At 40.1% G+C, this 19853-nt stretch overlaps 1 pseudogene; it reads right to left on the minus strand.

Annotated features, from left to right (window-relative positions):
- LOC127412651 (GPI ethanolamine phosphate transferase 2-like) overlaps nt 1-19853 on the minus strand; it is a 180655-nt pseudogene that overhangs the window by 20432 nt on the left and 140370 nt on the right.

A 19853-nucleotide genomic window follows, 5' to 3' on the forward strand; every position in this document is an offset into this window, starting at 1 on the left:
AGAACATCTAGAGACAACATCAGCCCACTTTAGACCACATTGGACCACTTCAGATACCATTAGACTTCATCAGACCTCCAAGAAACCACTTCAGACCTCTTCAGACTCCAACAGAGCACATTACATAACACTAGACCACTTCAGACCCAATTGGACTCATCAGACCTCCAAAAAACCATATCAGACCCAATTAGACCTCATTAGATACCCACAAAACCACTTGAGATCTTATTAGACCCCCACGAAACCACATCAGACCATAACAGATTGCATCAGACCTCATCAGAACCCCTAGAGACCACATCAGACCCAATAAGACCTTATCAGACTTTCAAAAACAACTTCAGACCTCATTAGACCACATCAGAACATCTAGAGACAACATTAGCCCACTTCAGACCACATTGAACCACTTCAGATCCCATTTGACTTCAGACCTCCAAGAAACCAGCTCAGACCACAGTAAACCACATCAGAACCCTAGAGACCACTTTAGACTCCATTAGACCCCTTCACGTCCCATTAGACCTCATTAGACCCCCCATGAAACAAAACGAGACAACTCATTTCAGACACAATTAGACCTAAATTGTTCAAATACAGTATCAGTAATTATTTAATCATTATACATTCATGGAGGAAACTAGACTACTATACAAAATGTATTTACAAAGCATAAATATTTTTTTAAAATGGCCTGTCCTTGGCATGACTTTTGCTCTCCTCTCTTCATTACCTGGAAGTAGAAGAATGCCTGGCCAAACCAGCAGTGCATGATCGTAGTCTGAGCAGCATCATAGTGCAGTTTCTTTCAGATGAATTGAGCCATGATAGACTGGATGAGCAGACAGCAGGTCAGTGTAGGAAGATTATGAGCTCTAAAGAGCAGAGAGACCAATAACACCACACCACTGTACACTTCCCACAATCCTTGGCTCTTCAGATGCCCACTGTCCACTGTAGATGACATCACTTTCGAGCGCAACAGGTCCTTCACACCCGTGAACAGGACACCGAGAACGAAAATGTAGATGATTCGTGCCTCAACAGTCCCCCTGAAAAAGACACTGAGAATGCAATTAATATTGTATCGTAAATAAAGTAATCCAAAATATAAAAATTTTTAGCTCAAAATACTGTATCCATATTCTGACACCAAGAATCACATTTTTTTTTTTTAGTTACATTTCTCAGATTAATATACAGGTGCATCTCAATAAATTAGAATGTCGTGGAAAAGTTCATTTATTTCAGTAATTCAACTCAAATTGTGAAACTCGTGTATTAAATAAATTCAATGCACACAGACTGAAGTAGTTTAAGTCTTTGGTTCTTTTAATTGTCATGATTTTGGCTCACATTTAACAAAAACCCACCAATTCACTATCTCGAAAAATTAGAATATGGTGACATGCCAACCAGCTAATCAACGCAAAACACCTGCAAAGGTTTCCTGAGCCTTCAAAATGGTCTCTCAGTTTGGTTCACTAGGCTACACAATCATGGGGAAGACTGCTGATCTGACAGTTGTCCAGAAGACAATCATTGACACCCTTCACAAGGAGGATAAGCCACAAACATTCATTGCCAAAGAAGCTGGCTGTTCACAGAGTGCTGTATCCAAGCATGTTAACAGAAAGTTGAGTGGAAGGAAAAAGTGTGGAAGAAAAAGATGCACATCCAACCAAGAGAACCGCAGCCTTATGATTGTCAAGCAAAATCGATTCAAGAATTTGGGTGAACTTCACAAGGAATGGACTGAGGCTGGGGTCAAGGCATCAAGAGCCACCACACACAGACATGTCAAGGAATTTGGCTACAGTTGTTGTATTCCTCTTGTTAAGCCACTCCTGAACCACAGACAATGTCAGAGGCGTCTTACCTGGGCTAAGGAGAAGAAGAACTGGACTATTGCCCAGTGTTCCAAAATCCTCTTTTCAGATGAGAGCAAGTTTTGTATTTTATTTGGAAACCAAGGTCCTAGAGTCTGGAGGAAGGGTGGAGAAGCTCATAGCCCAAGTTGCTTGACACAGTGTTAAATTTCCACAGTCTGTGATGATTTGGGGTGCAGTGTCATCTGCTGGTGTTGGTCCATTGTGTTTTTTGAAAACGAAAGTCACTGCACCCGTTTACCAAGACATTTTGGAGCACTTCATGCTTCCTTCTGCTGACCAGCTTTTTAAAGATGCTGATTTCATTTTCCAGCAGGATTTGGCACCTGCCCACACTGCCAAAAGCACCAAAAGTTGGTTAAATGACCATGGTGTTGGTGTGCTTGACTGGCCAGCAAACTCACCAGACCTGAACCCCATAGAGAATCTATGGGGTATTGTCAAGAGGAAAATGAGAAACAAGAGACCAAAAAATGCAGATGAGCTGAAGGCCACTGTCAAAGAAACCTGGGCTTCCATACCACCTCAGCAGTGCCACAAACTGATCACCTCCATGCCACGCCGAATTGAGGCAGTAATTAAAGCAAAAGGAGCCCCTACCAAGTATTGAGTACATATACAGTAAATTAACATACTTTCCAGAAGGCCAACAATTCACTAAAAATGTTTTTTTATTGGTCTTATGATGTATTCTAATTTTTTGAGATAGTGAATTGGTGGGTTTTTGTTAAATGTGAGCCAAAATCATCACAATTAAAAGAACCAAAGACTTAAACTACTTCAGTCTGTGTGCATTGAATTTATTTAATACACGAGTTTCACAATTTGAGTTGAATTACTGAAATAAATGAACTTTTCCACGACATTCTAATTTATTGAGATGCACCTGTATTTGGTAACACTGGGGACTACTCAGAGCAAGTTTGTGAGAAAACCAAAAGTACTGCAGCATCAGGTCAACAAATACTCAATTATTTATATTTGAACAAAATTAAAATTCAGAACAAGCTACAATAAGAAATTAAGTCTAAAACTTGTTTCATTTGTAAGGATGTCTATACAGATCCTCTGTACAGCTAGACTTCAAGAGCTTTCATGTAATGATAACAATGTTGGGAAAGCTACTTTTAAATTTCCCAAGAAACTCATAAATTACATTTTATATAATTCTGCAATCAGCGATACATTTAATTAGGGTGACATTTCCTTATAAAAATTAACATGGTTTTACTACAGTGACCATTGTTTAACCATGGTATTTGTAGTAAACCCATAGTAACCACAAAGTTCACCATTGTTACTACAGTCATGGTTACTACAGTATTACTATAGGAAAACCATGATTAATTTTTGTAAGGGTTTAACAAATAGGACGGCAACAATACATTGTACATAAATTTAAACGTGATATACACTAATAAAACTAGAAAAAACCATGTGGTAATGGGGGCATGGTCGTGTGTATGTCTGCGGAAGAGATGGAGTGGTATGGTGTGACTCGTCAAGCTGGTTGACATGATTTCTAACAGCTGTTTCTCATTACAGTGATAGTGGAGAGACGCCTTAAAACCGCTGAACATGCCAGAAGAGAGAGAGAGAGAAAACGGCATGAGAGCGCAGTGACTGGCGTGCCTTATTGTGTATTTTAGTGTTGTATTGTGAAGCTGAATAGTTTGAGAAGTTTTTTGTTAACTGAGAGTTTTGTGACATTGAACTGACTGAAATAAGAAAAGCCCTGAGAAGGCTGCACTCAAGAGACTGAAGGCAGAAAATAAAAAGACAACCTGAATTGTGCCACTGCTCCCCGTCTCCTCATTCCAAACCAGGGAGGGAGGAGGGATGCACTGTTGTTGAGTCCTCACCACTGCCATCCGCCAGGGGAGCAGCCGCGGCTGTCTGCCTGGGGACAGAGGGGTCGCTGTTGGCCTGCCGTCTGCCGAAGACAGACTCTCTCTCTCTGTCGCCCGCCTCACTATTTCCCACTCCCCTTTCCCTCCCCTCATCTCTCCCAGGGCTCCGAAAGGTGGGGAAGACCTGCCGGCAGGCACAGCCGGAAGGGCAGTGCCCCCCCTCCAGGAAGGGAGGGGAGTGCGTCATGCCAGCCTGAGTCGGGCGATGGAGGGGTGTAACGAGGAGGAGGGCGGGCCGGCCCCTGAGGACACACAGCCAGCCCTGAATCGGGTTAATCAGCCGGGAGGGGGATAAAGACTAGCTGGAGGCGCCAGTTCAAGAGAGAGAGACGCACGCAGCTGCATTACATGTGTGCCTGTGTCCTTATGTTTTATCATTAAAGTTTATGTTGACTGTTCAGCCAGTTCCTGCCTTATCCTTGCTCATCCTTTACCTCATTACACACCCTATTTTATATAACTGAATCGAAATATAGTGACAAACAGCTGCAATTCATTAATATTTCACAAAAAGGCAAAGCCCCTTTAAAGGGGTCATGACATGACTTTTTTATTATTTTAAAATACTCCTTAAAGGTGCACTCAGTAATTCTATTCCAATACACTTTTTTCAAATTCTGCAAATATCTCCTCACAGTCTGCTAGCTGTCCATTCTGTAGGTGGGCTAAAAAAAAATCTAGTATTTGTACACAGCCCTGGCTCTGTAAATGGGTCAAAAACAAAGTGGATCGGATCGATCCACACAACACTACTCCAGCCAGTCAGCAAAAGGGGTGTAACATTGCTGGCAGTGCGGCAATGGCAATGACGAAGACGATGACGAAGTGTAGAGAGAACCCAACTGCAGTTTATTTACAAATGTAATAATCCAAAAAACCCTAACTATAAACGTGAAACAAAACTTAAAACATGAACATGGACTTGACTATGGCTTGACTTGACTACAAAGTTACATTCACATTCAATACTTGACAACTAGACAATGCAAACATGAGGGCTTAAATACAAGACATGGGAGAACATAAACCAATGAACAAACAGAACTCATAACAAGCTAATTAAACAATAAACCAATGAAAACATGACACATGAACATGGAGGGAAAACAGGAATCACATGACAAGGGAAACAGGAACTAAACATTTCAAAATAAAAGACATGAATCAACAAAATACACATGCCATATCCCCCCCACTAAGGGCCGGCTCCCGATGCCCCAACACATAAACAAAACATGTAAAACATGACATAAATTCAAAGTTCTGTAGGGAGCTGGGGTGGGGGGGGGGGTGTCTTGAGGCATGGGGCATGGCTTGGCAAGAAAGGGCGAGGGGCATGGGACCAGGGCAGAGTCCGTGGGAGGTGGTGCCATGAGAAGGTCGAGGGGCAGAGCCATGGAACTTGGTGCCCAGAGGGTAGCCGAAGACTCAAAAGGCCAGGGTGGAGCCAATGGCAGGGAGGACCAAGGCGGTGCTGGAGTCTCGAAGGAGCAAGGTGGAGCTTGGGGATCGGAAGACTGAGGTGGAGCCAGTGGGACTGAGAACCAGAGCCGTAGAGAAGGAGGTCCCCGGTGGAGCTGACAGATCGGAGGGACGAGGGACCCTGGCAAAGCCGACAGGCTGAAGGACCGCAGTGGAGCCGAGGGAACGCAGAGCTGAGGCAATGTTAAGGGTCCGACAGGCCAAGGCAAAGTCCTGGGCTTGGAGGGTTCCAGGCGGGGTCAGAGGGCCGAAAATTCCCCTTGCCTGCTCAGGAGAACTAAGGGTGAGTATAAGGGTGGGAACCATCTCCAGGTCCAACTGCTCAGGTGTGGCTTTGACGTGGCATGGAGCAGGCTAAGGCGTTGCTGTGATGTGGCATGGAGCAGGCTGAGGTGTTGCTGTGACGTGGCATGGAGCAGGCCGAGGTGTTGCTATGACATGGCATGGAGCAAAAGATGGCGCTAGCTCAGCGACCATGATGAGGAACTCTGGCTTGGCAACCATTACGTGAAACTCTGGCTTGGCGGCCATGACATGAAACTCTGGCTTGGCGGCCATGTCGTGGACCTCTGGCTCGGCATCCGACTCCCCCAGAGTGAACGTGGAACCAATGATCTGTAGGGCGAGGTCGATATATTGAGCCAGGCTGAGGGAAATGCGACCACCAGGCATCAAGGAGGAGATCGACTCACTTAAACCAAAGCAAAAAATGTCTTTGAGGGCGACCTCATTAAAGTTCACCTGGCGGCCAAATCGCAGAACTCCTCAACATAATCCTCCAGGGGACGATTTCCCTGACGTAGCCGTATGAGTCGAACTGCTGGGTTCATAGTTAGGTCAAGTATTCTGTAACGTTGCTGGCAGTGCTGGCAATGGCAATGATGAAGACAATGACGAAGTGTAGAGAGAACCCAAGTGCAGTTTATTTACAAACGTGATAATCCAAAAAACCCTAACTATAAACGTGAAAGAAAACATAAAACATGAACATGGACTTGACTATGGCTTGACTTGACAACAAAGCAAGCAGAGCAAGAGGGAAATTAATTAGAAGAGCGATGGCAAATGGCTAAGAAACGGACCAAGAGAAAAAGGTCAGACAAATATAAACTAAAAAAGAAGGTTTATGGTAAATTGAGGGCTAGGAGCCGCGTCAACATCGGCAAGGCTTTCCAGTGGAGTAGAGACCTCCGAGAGGTAAAAGGTTTGAAGACGGATGCAAAAGTTTCTCTTTTTCGTCTTGATAGGTGGGTAACATAAATTTTGCTATGTTTCACAGAATACATATATGCTGTTGATGTGATGTTAGATTTAATAGCAGGAGAGTTGTGAGTGTCTGGAGCTGGTGTGCGTAAAACCATCTCGTCTTCTCTGCAAGTTATCTAAGCAGCAGCAACTTACTGAATTTGGGGGGGCGGAGCTTCCAAAGGAGCACTGAAGGGAGGGGTGTGTTTGTTATGGCAGTTGAGTTCGAATATCAACAGTGTTTCTCAGGAATCGCTGAGTGCACCTTTAAGGTTCACTTACTGTATAATATTAGTAAAATATTTTGTACAAAAAACTGTCATATATTTGTAAAACATTATTATTTTCCACCCTTATTCTGACCCTCTGTCAGAAACAGTCATTTTGGTGCTTATTCTCCTTTAAGACTTGACAGGAAACATCCACTGTTATGATTGGCTCTCTGCTCTTGATTGACATGTTCTCTTCTTGCCATCTCACTGCTCACCACTGCTGCTCAGGCTAAGGAAGTGATAAGGTAAAGTAGGCATTGATGTGTTGTTGTTGAGGCGGTTAGATGCAAAATCTACCACAATGTGACATCACAATGTGGAGCAAGTAGAGAACGTGTCGTTTTGGCAGCTTGGTTTCAACACGTTATTTTTTCAGTGAGGAGGAAGTTTTGACATCTGAAACTTACAGTATGTTTTTATAGTACAAGGACCTCTTGTATGTCAAAAGATCAAGGAAATTGTGATTCCTCATGTCATGACCCCTTTAAGGCTGCACTGGGCTCAAGTGAATCAGTATATCATTTATGAGAACTAGTTTATTTACATGAACCTTCCGAAAGAACGGACTCACTAAAATGATTTGGAATACCCAATGTTAAATATAAGGGAATCGTTTATTTAACCGGTTCATTTACATAAATTGTCAGAAAGAAGCAATTCACTTCAATGATTTGGTTTTCAAAGCACTGCATGAGAGAGAGAGAGGACGTTTAGGTGAGTGTGTTTGATTAGTCTCCAATACTGCATTCACAATACTTGTTGGAAAATTATGCCTGTTACTGGAAAAAATACACAATTATGAAAATAGCTAAACTACTGCCAGGCTACTGAAAAAATGTAATTAATTTAGTAGTGTCGCTAAATTTAGTTCTCCTCCCCGTCACTCTCTACCCCTGATGTCTATGTGATGTGTGTGTTTACAACTGGAAGATGTGTCTTTTATGGTGATGGGTAGGGGCGGAATGGCCATCGGGAGCACTGGGAAATTTCCCGGTGGGCTGTTGGGCAATGTGGGCCGGCCCACTGCTACACAAAAATCATGATGGTTATGATTAAGGCTGGGCCATCCTACAGGCGATATTGGCGGCCACCTGGGGACCCAACATGCTCGTGGAGACCTAATGAAGAAATTAATAACCAATAAACATATTATAAAGTTATGAAACAACAATTACTTTTTTTTTTTTAGAAATTTTCTATTGCTTAAAGGGCACTTCTGTGGGTACGTTCTTTACACGCAACACACTTGAAGATCATTATTTGACATACAAATCACAATAATGGTGACAACCAAAGACAACATGTTAAGTATAAGATGAGCTCTGAATAATTACAAAATGACAAACAGGGTTTGGCTGTAATGGAATACATGCAACGGCATTATGTATTCAGAATACAAAAATGAAGTAACTGTATTCAGACAGTGTTATGTTTTCAAGCACCTGTATTCTGAATAAAGTTACTTTATAGCATTTTGTTAGAATACTTTTAGAATACTCATCTCATATCTTCAATCATAAATCTCATAATGAACACAAATAAGGCAGATGTGAAAGAAAATAACTGGATGTGGTGTAGTGGGCTAAAGCACTGAAGTGGTAAGCAGAAGGTTGCTGGTTCAATCCCCAGAGTCACCACCATTGTGTCCTTGAGCAAGGCACTTAACTCCAGCTTGCTCCAGGGGGATTGTCCCTGAAATAACTGCACTGTAAGTTGCTTTGGATAAATGTGTCTGCCAAATGCATAAATGTATAAGATATAAAAATAATTGTCAATCAAATAAGAAACAGTTTCTCTAAACAACACACTTGCTTGTCATTTAAAGCAGCAGCAAAGCATGTGCAGTGTTGCAAGGTTTGTGCTCTCACAACAGTTGAGCTAATTTAAAAACACAATTGCAGGTTAAAATCGTGGATTGTGTTTTTGGGATACTTTAAAAATGGACTGATGATCTGATGATAGGTACTAAAGAATGGAAATGTATGAGGGGCTGTTCAGGAAATAATACATTTATATTGTATCCACTGGCTGACTATATGGTTTAATGACAAATGCACTGGTTAATAATATGTTGGTATTCCCATACTGTTCATATATTGGTTTCTGTTCTTATTTATTGGTTTTTAAGAACCTACATTGATTTACCATAACATGTACTGGTTTCTGTTTCTGGTTGCTGGTTTTTAAGTGTATACATTGGTTTGCTGTACTGTGTATTGGTTTGCCTTTATCTTCATTGAACTGCTTCCATTGAATGCATTTAAAATGGTTAATGTCTTTATGCATTGCTTTAAATGACTCTATAATGGTTTGAAATATTGGTTTGCTGCAGTGCACATTGAATTGCCTGCATCACCAGTATTGCAGTGCTTGCATAATCACTGGTATGCTGGCATTAACATCGGTTTGATGAAATATACATCAGTTAATTTAACAAAACATTGCTTTGTTGAATTATACATTGTTTTTTTTCAAATATGCATCGGTTTGTTCACTTATATATCGGTTTGTTAAAATATATATATCAGTTTGTTCCAATATACATTGGTTTAGATTGGTTTGTTCAATTATACATCAGTTTGTTCAACTATTTATTGGTTTGTTCAATTATTCATTCATTTGCTCAACTATGCATCGGTTTGGTCAAAAATACATTGGTTTGTTCAGATATGCATAAACTGTTTTTGATGCATTGGTTTGTTCAAATATGTATTGGTTAAGATACATTGGTTTGCTGGTGTATTGTTGGTGAGGTGGTGGTAGTGAAGCTTCAGAGTTGTTTTCTTGGTTTCAAAATAAAGGTCTTTTAGTTTAAAGCCTTGTTTTCACTTAAGATGTACTGTATAAAGCAGATATGTGATATGCTAAAATAAGTAAATTAATTAATCCCCAAGAAAATAACGATTCATTCAAATGCTATTTATGAGCTGTTCTTAATACTCATTTTTGGTAAAATTGTGAATGATGTTTCCCATGATTGTTGCTGTGTAAATACATTTATACAAATATGGACGGCTCTCGATAAGCATTTGGTGAGTCATGTCTACATCAGAAACTTGCAGAAAGAAGGACTGTTGAGAAATAGCAGTTATTAATGACAATAATATTACGAATAGGTAAAATATGGGAGAAAGTACTGCAAAGACTAAAAGAAGGAAAAGGACTTGAAGTAGTTCAGAGTCCAAACGATGACAGAAAAACCTTGTGTAAATAACTACTGTGAAATGTGTGGCTTATAGACATTTGGGTGGCTAGTTCAGTGTGACACATAGTGTAACACACAGGCACGTCAATATTTATACTGTATCTCACTTCACATCTCATAAGAAGTGATTCACAAAAAATAATAAATTACAATAAAAAACAAACAAAGGATGAGTAAAAGAATCAAAAGCATCCACAAATAAAACTGTTGGTAATAAAAGAGATAGAAAATAACATTAATAAATAGGCCTAAATATGAAAATATGAAAGCTTAGTTAAAATCATTAATATACTACATTGTTGTCACATGACCTCACTATTTTGTTTAATTTCTGCATGTGGCACCCAGTCATCATCTCGAAAATAAATGTTTTATTTGCACTTCTGATCTAATTTTGTCATTAAATCAAATAGTGGATTAAGAAAAAGATTAAAATGTTGTTAAAATATTAAAATATTGTAGTTCACCACAAACTGCCTTCTGTTTGTCTTCTGCCTTCCATAAAAAAAATTAAAAAATGTTTTTAAAAATAAAATAAAATCTTATTCTGTTACTTTTTTATGTGAAGTATTCGGAATACTGTACTGAATACATTTAAGAAAGAGTATTTAGTATTTAGCCCAGAATCCTTTCTTAAAGTAATCCGCCCAACCCTACAAGTTACAACAATTACAATATCAGCAGCGTAAATACAATCAGCAAACAGTAAAGCTATGAGCAGTATGCATTCATTTGCATAATTTATTCATACTGCAATGCATTTCAGGGAACTGGAGCATGGCTTCCTGACACAGTATTATTAGACACAGATTGCACACCTTGTTGAATAATGCTCATGCCTGAAAGAAATGCAAAAAATAAGGAATGAAAAATATTTCTTTGTGGCTATTTGTGTCTTTGAGGCTTACTTTGTTTAAAGGATGGCAAAAACAGCGCTTGTCAAAGCAAAGGGCTTGTCACGTTTTTAACACTTCTACCTGATTTTAACTGGTGTTATAACATTCACTTTTGCATATATTCTGTCCAACTTTTTGTTTTCATTGATTTTTGTAAATAAAAGTGTACACATAGTTATGTGGGAGTTGACCTGAATCTTATATAGCTGAAAATATTATACTTGTCATTTCCATGACCTCATATTAACTGAGACACAAGTTTAATTGCACTTTTAGAAAAAAGTTGAAAGGTGATTCAAATCTTAAAAAACTTGGTAATGGTGAAGAAATGCTGACTTGCCACAACACCTAAAATACACACTTTCACTTGTACTTTTATGTACATTTTAACCTGACAACTATATCTGCATGTTGGGGGAAAAAAGTACTCTGACATGTTATTTGTCTGAGCTATAAAATGCTATTTTTAGTACTTTCTCTTAAAAATATCCACTCATCACATTTGCAGTTGCTCTATAGAGTTACAGAGTCTATAGAGGTTCTACAGTTTTAAAGTTATGACAATTTTCACACCAGTGAGGCCCATTGGGCCCACAAACCCACAGTTCACCTAGGGCCCTACAAACCCACGGGCTGGCCCTGGTAATAATAATATTGAGTCACATTTCCTTGGGCCCAGGTGAATGGCCTGCACAGCCCTTGAGGGGAGGGATTTGATCCACTCTATTGCATTACTTAAAACACATCCCCTACATCTAACACAAAAATGTTAAATTGAGCAGGAAAATGAAATCAATGAGGCAGTGTGGTCTGTTGCGGGTCGGGTGTGGTGGGCCGCTCTGGGCTAGAAAGTGCAGGGCCACTGTTTAGTCCCAGTCCGCCCCTGCTGCTGGGCTCATCTACAGTTCATCAGTAAGATGTTTCCTCCCTTATCGTTTCCTCTTTCACGTCTATAAGACGTTTCAGCTGATGTCTTTGAGACGGTTATGATTTAGAATGTTTGTAAATCTGATTAAGATTTTTTAAGATTTTATTAAGATGTTTAGCAGATGTTAATTAGAATATGATGCTTTCCAAATGAAACGCTCTTAAACAGAGATGTGCATGTGCTATCTGGGATGCTACTTCTATGACCTTATGATGAAGTAAACACACTGAAGAAACAATACTGACAGCGAGCACCTTTTTGTTTAAAGGTTTGTCTTCATTTCACCAAAGCTTATGAACTTGGGAGAGAATCAATAACAGTGAGGTTTGGTGCTCCACAATGGACAGCAGAAGTTACTTATTATAGCCCTAGGGAGTTCAATGGGGTCGGCTGGCCAGCGCACACAGAGGAAACCAGCTCATTTCAGTGGAACCTGCCTGAAAGAGCACCTTCCTTTTTTTGTCAGTGTAAGAATGCTGCAAAAATGCTAGGACATTATTAGGTCAAAATTGACATCAGAGAAAAAGTGGGAAGTTTCTTATTTTCCTAATTTCTAGACTACAGCATAATCAAGTGGCCTTAAATAAAAAGAAGTCCTGTCAGTCGATTAAAATTTGTAGTCGCGATTAATCGCAAATTTTGAAACTGCTGAAATTTTACACTATATATTTAATTATTTTCCTGTCAAAATACACATATTTCCATATTAGGAAAGAAACCAAAACAATATGTAACAATATAATGCTTTTTAAACATTTTCCAAACAAAGCTTTCCACAGTATAAAGATAGAAATGCGCTAAAATAGCACCACTACATGTAACATTAAACGTTTCCCAAAGTCTAAGTGGAAGTTTGACTAATTGAAAGAACTAGTCTCCACATAGGTTGCATATTCATTGCAGTGGTCTTTAAATCTCTTAAACTCTCATCCTCCACAATATTAATCTGTTGGTAAACTGATTAAACCGATGAAAAATATCTGCTTTCCTACATCAGTTGTGAAGCTGCGTTCATGATTCGCGTCAGAGTGTCAACGCCAGCCTCAAACTGTGTTTAGGTTATAGTTAAGACTTGCTGTGCTTCTGTGGTAATTAAAATGCACCTAGGTCCCATGTGGGCTTGTTTTGTACATTAAAAAGAGCTCATTTGTCTTTCATTTTATCACTGACAGGGATGCGCTTCTGTGTGTGTTGTGATGTGTTTCACCCTCCCAACAAATGTTTATGCTGGTTTATGCTGTATTAGTGGTAAATGTGTTAATCGCGATTAAGGAAAATGAAAGCGTTAAACTTTTTAAATTAATCACGTGTTAACGCGTTAATTCTGACAGCTCTAATAAAAAGTCCTACTGTCTGGTAACCTCCCAGACTGATCTGAAATCGGAAACAGTAGGTTGACTTTTCTTTAACTAAAATCAGTCTGAGCATAATGGAATTCAAAACACTGCCACCAGTGGCCAAAGCGTTAAGTGTTGTATAAATGTAATAAAGGCCCTATTGCCATTATTACATTTAGGACCAAATATTATTACATTTAGAGCCTTTATTACATTCAGGACAACAAGTTATTACATTTAGGGCCTTTATAACATTTTTGACCACATGTTATATACAAACAGTTTATTTCAATGAACTGGTTAAAAAAAAATACATTAATCATCAGGGTCATCAATCTATAGCAGGGGTCGGCAACCTATGGCAGTGCTGGCATGCGGAGGGATAATCGCTGGCACGCCAGCAACAGCGAGAGAGGAGTAGACTATTTTATTTATATAAATTCTGCACCTGCATTCCAATCTACATCTTGATGTAATCCTTCCTCATGATAACGCAGCGTGTTTTCATCAGCTGAATGGGAGGCTAAACAAAAAGTTAAAATGTGATGAGACTGCAGTATGCCCAACAGACTCGTGCAGCGTGCGCGAGCCATTTGTGCATCACGAGCCGGCAGCACTTCACACGAGTAAATGCGCCTACTTTATTTCAGTCAGTCTGCACAGATGACAGCCTACATTCCATGTTTCATTTGTTTCTTTTTGCTTTCAGAACAACACGTCATGTAATAAGGAAAGCACCACTATTAATCCTTGAGATTTCCAATCCAGCATACAGGTACACCTTTCTTAAACCATAGTCACACTCAAAATTATATTGTTAAAAAAATATATATTATTAAAATAAAAAAAAACATAAACCCACATCATGGGGTTCATAGATCTTTACAAAGTCTATTTAAAATATAAATTAAACCTGGAAATACGCAGCAGCGTGAGTCTCATCACACTTTAATAGTGTTTAGCCTCCCACTCATCTGATGAAAACATGCTGCGTGATCATGAGGAAGGATTACATCAAGATGTAGATTGGAATGCAGGTGCTAAAAAAAAAAAAAAAAAAAAAAAAATGCATGCTAGTGATTACATGACTACAATGACATAATATAAGGAATATTTAAGATTCCACACAATTTTGTGATCACAAAAGTGCCTGCGCTTCATTTTATATGAATTTATATATATTCATATATATATATACTGTGTATTATTAGTTGTATACAGTATAGTGTATATATTCAAGTTTGATACTTTCAGACTTATTGGTGTTCTTGTTTTTGTGCCAGATAAACGGTAAATTCAGATAAAATGGGGGCATTTTAACAGTTTAAGACTGAATTCACCCTACTCATTTTAAATAACCTAGAATGACAGACAGACAAACAGTCAGACAGATACAGTATCTATCGCTTCAATTAAGCAACTTTGAGTTAGTAACTTAGCAATGTAGTTTTTATAAGAGTAGCTTGACTGTCGCTTGACTACTTTAAATTATGAGCAGCTAGTAGCTTGGCAGGTTACACTTAAAAGTAGCTTCCTCAACACTGGACCAGCCACATTAAGCGTGATTAGAGCCGAACAAGAGGGCAATTAAAGCAATTTCTCTGGAGAAGAAAGAAAATCTCTTCATTTTTAATGCGAATCTGTCTCTGCTCTTCTTCACTGTAAATAAGCCTTATCAGAGAGAAAACAAAATCTGCACAAAACACTTTTATATACAACACGTTACCGTGCCAACCAGACGCAGGCAACAGCACAGTGTTCGGCAGGCACAGACACATATGTCAGAAAGGTGACGCAGCAGGAAAAGTATTTCCTCACAATCCTGTTGTTCCAAACCTGTATAACATTTTGTTAACTTTATTTTAGGCAGAATGGCAGCCTCAGTCCCCACTCACTTTCATTGAATCTTTTTTCCATTTAATGAAGGTGAATGGGGACTGAGTCTAAAATTCAGCCTAACGTCTAATTTTGTTACACGGAGGAAAGAAAGTCATACATGAGAGTGAATAAATGATAACAAAATATAAATTTTTGGGTGAACTCCCTGCTACAAAGTCCAACATAGAAAGCATGCAATTTCCACGCTGATCTAGGCTGGTTTGTGCAGTTTGGTGCCAGTCTAGCTGGTAGACCAGCATAGCCATGCTTTTCACCAGCAAAACCTCTAGTGAAGCTCTTTGGATAGCATTGGTCTTTCTTTTGAAGCTGATTAAGATAGTAGCAAACCAGCATCCCTTGCTGGGGGACCAGCACCCAAAAACACAACATAAGTTGGTGTCCAGCGATGCTGGTCTATTAAGTAGGGCTATTCCATTAATTTCTTATTTTCAAAGTGTTATTGTGAGTTACTGCACGTTCACACCTGAAAGGAGAAGACAAATGTTTTTGCTTGGAGAAAGAAAGCAGATCAGATGGCAAGAAAGATATAGAGAGAGAGACAAATAAGTGACCATTCTTGCTTGGTGTAACATTTATATTGTGGCAGCATTCTAAGAGGTCATTATAAATCATCTAGGAAAAATCCTACATAATGAATAGAGATAAAGAACGAGAAAATGAGAAAACAAATAAACAAGTGAGCAGAGCCACAAGAAGCAGAAAGAAAAAAGAAAGAAGAAAAAGAAAGACGGAATAGTGTATATAAGACACCTGAGAGGTTTGAGCACTGATCAGAAGCTGTTCCTTTCTGGCTCCGCCCCCTCTGTTATAGGGTGGCACCTCCCTACGGCACACACAAATGCCAGGGTGCCATTTAGATGAGCACAGGACTGATGCTAAACATACACAAGTTCAGCGCCACTGGAGACTCTGCACTTCCCTGCTCGATATATATAGAAGGGATATATTTAAAATATCTGATACAAAGAAGCTCTGTTGTGCCATAGAACAAGTAAAATCAGAGCACTTCAGATTACTGGAGTCAGCAAAAGTTTCTCAAAAATGGCCATTTCTCATAGGCAGATGCTGCTCAAGCTCTGCCCCGTCAAGCGCACTCCTCACAGTGCCTCACAGTGCTCTATGCCAGTTCATCCCATTTTCTTCCTTCAGGGTTAAGGTACCCTATTCTAAGCCCAACTTCTCTTTGTCTGTCATCTCAGGTGCACATTCTACAACAGAGTGAACTGTGAATTTCTTCCCTCTGCCATGCGAAGAGAAACAGGTATCCTTTAAGCTAAGTGTTTGTTTGTTTGGCATTGTTTAAAGTGGAGTGCGATGAGGCAATCATGGCAAGTGCATTCCACAAGTGTTTGCCTCCTAGAACTTCCTTTATTACAATATCCAGTGGCCTTGAGTCAAGTGTTTGGGGCTTTTTCACACCAAGGAAGTGCTAATTAGATGAGATTGCACTTATTGCGAGCACATGAAGATGAAAACTCTTCGCTCCAGAGTTACTTTCTTTAAAAAGAACTTAGCACCCGCTCCCCATCCACCCCCTTTTATGGAGCCACACGAGTCAGTGAAGCAGGAGTCAAAGCATGGGGAATTTGAGGATGGTTTAATGTTGGGCCAGGCCCTGTGTTTCTCGTTCTGGCCCATGGAAATGTGCGCCATACCTCTTGTGCAGTACGCGTGTCACAGTTTGTGCCCCAAGCCCAAGTCACATTGCTCTCTCTAGTTCGGCTGTGAGGAGGATCCGATGATTATGCTGTCTGTCAAGGCGTCAAATAGCGATGATTGGTCTTTTGAGGACAATTGCCGACAGAGAGACACGTCTCTGCCATGGAAGTGGACATGCTTGATGTTTGTGTGGTCCCAATTGGGCCGCCACCCACTGCCATTCTTGTTGCATGAAGAGTTCATTAAAACTTGGAAATCTATTCAGCTAGGGTACAATTTCTGGGAGCGTCTCTATTGGCTAAATTAGAATGCACTGAGTATAGTGGGTACCTAGGGATTTCCCTGGTTGAGGAAGTGATTGCAGTTCATTTGTGTCCCACAAGCAAGCAGAACGCGCACTCAAAACCAGGATGACAATGTTCTCATCCCCTTAATGTTACATGTGAATGCTTTAGACAGTCTTCCCAAAACCAGTTTGCTCTAAGGCCTCCTCCTTTCAGTGGCATTGAAGGAAATCCAGTCACTCCCCCACAAGGGAGCAAAAGAGATTGTTCCTTGCAAGCAAGTGTTGGACATCTTTTACAGCTGCTATTTTCTGGTCATAAAAAAGGATGCCAGCATCCATCCATCCTTATACATGAAGATTTTGAATTAGACACTGTGGAAATTACTCTTCAAAATGGTCACTCAAAAGCACATTCTGTCACATATCTGTTCCAGGGACTGGTTGGTGATTGTGGCCCTGAAGGATGCATATTTCCATGTCAAAATAGCCTCTAATCACAGGTAGTTCCTCAGGTTCGCCTTCAGGTGGGTGGCATATCAGTTTCAGGTATTTGCCATTGGCCTGTCCCTAGCACATTGCACATTCACAAAGTGCATGGCAGCAGCACTCACTTCCTTGAGGTAGAGCAGTCTAGACAATTGTCTGATCTTTAACCACTCTAAAAGATTTGGCCGCGGCCCACAGGGACTTGCTGCTGTTGCATCTTGTGAATTTAGGGCTCAGGATCAACTGGTCCAAAAGCTCTTTGACTCCCAGTCAGAAGATCTCTGTGCTCTGAGTAGAGCTTGATTCATGTACAATGAGGGCATGACTTTCAGAACATTCGGCAGAGCTTGACCTGATTCAAGTTCAAGCTCAAGCTCAATCTGCCTCTTTGCATGTTTTAGCGCATTCTGGGCCTTATGGCTGCTGCAGTGGCAGTCACACCCTTGGATTTGCTTCAGATGAGGTCCTTTCAGTGTTGTGTGAATGCTAGAGTCCCCTGGTTTTTGTGGCAAAGACACATACACTTATGAGTCATGTGGCGCTATATGGCTGTGCTCTCACTTTCTACGAGGAGGGGGTATAGTAAGTGTCCCAAAGAAGGGTGGTGATGACAGATGTGTCACTCAATTGATGGGGAGCAAAGGAGGAGTGTGCTCTCACCCGATGCTGGGTCTGGTGTGTCACATCCTCCTTTGGTCACATCGTCACCTGGACTCAATTTGAGAAGTGCATGTCACCTAAATTGCGGGCCAACTTGCTTTCTCACCAAGGCATGAGGAGAAATCTGGGGAGTGGTCAATGCACCCTCAGACAGTTCCAAGAATTTAGGACCTCTTTGCCTTCTGAGGACAAAAATGTCTTTAAATGCCAGTTTGTTTACATAATGCCACTGTTGTTATTTACACACACACACATACACACAAATTTCTCAATAGATACTTACAAAACACACTCTGACATTCATACCAACACACCCACACAATTTTAGCTGCATCATTTATTCAACTGGCCTGCAGTGCCCTATAATACAGCAAACAGAAAATAGAAAAAAAGCATGTATTTGCTCCACAGGCTAAACATGAGAAAAATGGCATCATTTGGTGGAAAATATTAATTTTTGTAATTTTTAAGCCAGGGCTCCGGAATGAAAGCATAATATCATAGAATTCATGATTGTATGCTTTAATGGCACTGGGATCAAATATTGCAGTTTTAATGGGTTTCAATGGGGACATTTTTGTCCTTAAGGTCCTGAGTGTAACTGTTTTGTGTACACAGTGTATTATAGATGTATTATAGGAACTGAGGTTGAAATATCAAAATTCACCCAAAAATACACCTTTGGCTAAATTTATGCCATTGGCATTAACAGCCAAAATAATCGAATAAATTAAAATGAAAAAGACAAAAATGTCCCTAAAGTCGCACAAATCTTACCTTACACTTCACAGCAGATGCAGTGGAGAACAGATTCTATCACAGCACGTGCACTGAAGGTCTGATTATATATTATCAAACATATAATGTGGTTTTCAGATGTTTATAATGATTGACTATGATAGATAAGATGTGATCGCAAAAGTAATTGCTGGCTAGGTGTGCCACCATATTGTTTACATGCAATGCAACATGGGTCTATGAGTTTGTGACAGAAGCATATAAGGTTCTAAAAACATAGCCCTTCCACTTTCCCAGCACCGGAAGTGGTTAGAATGAGTGACGGATGGAATGGGAGAAGGCTCGAGTGGACTGACTAGTTTGTACTGTATATTCTTTGTTTGACGTCAGAAAACATGGCCGCATCGCTGCATCAAAACAGTGCGCTCCGACAGTACCGGAATTAAACTTTTATTTAGTGATTGTTTGAATGTTTGTAAAATATAAAAATAAAGATATTGTGATGTTGAAAAGACTATTTGAGCAGCTGATTCATTATGACAACCACTTCAGTCCCTCTTTTGCTGGTAAACAGCAGCACAAATGCAGATAACACCAATTTAATCATACGCGTCTGAGCCCAGCATAGCAAGACCACACCTGTTTGATCGTACATGCGAAAGGGTTAAGTTACAAGTGAAACACGACTAGTGATGGGTCGTTCGCGAACGAGTCAGCTCTAAGAGCCGGCTCTTGTAGGTGAACGTTGGGAGCCGGCTCGCATATCAGAAGAGACGAATCTATTTATAAAAATATTTAAAAAAAATTAAGATATGAATAATCAAAAGATTTAAATGAATAGAATTAACGAATTCAAAGAACGAAAAAATAAATAAAATAATATAGGCCTAAATGCTCAAGCGCACGCACATTCGTTCAGACTAACAGCCTCACCTGTTGTTCCTGTCAATCAGACTCG

This window comes from Myxocyprinus asiaticus, chromosome 22 (genome assembly GCF_019703515.2).
Source record: "Myxocyprinus asiaticus isolate MX2 ecotype Aquarium Trade chromosome 22, UBuf_Myxa_2, whole genome shotgun sequence".
Taxonomy (NCBI): Eukaryota; Metazoa; Chordata; class Actinopteri; order Cypriniformes; family Catostomidae; genus Myxocyprinus; species Myxocyprinus asiaticus.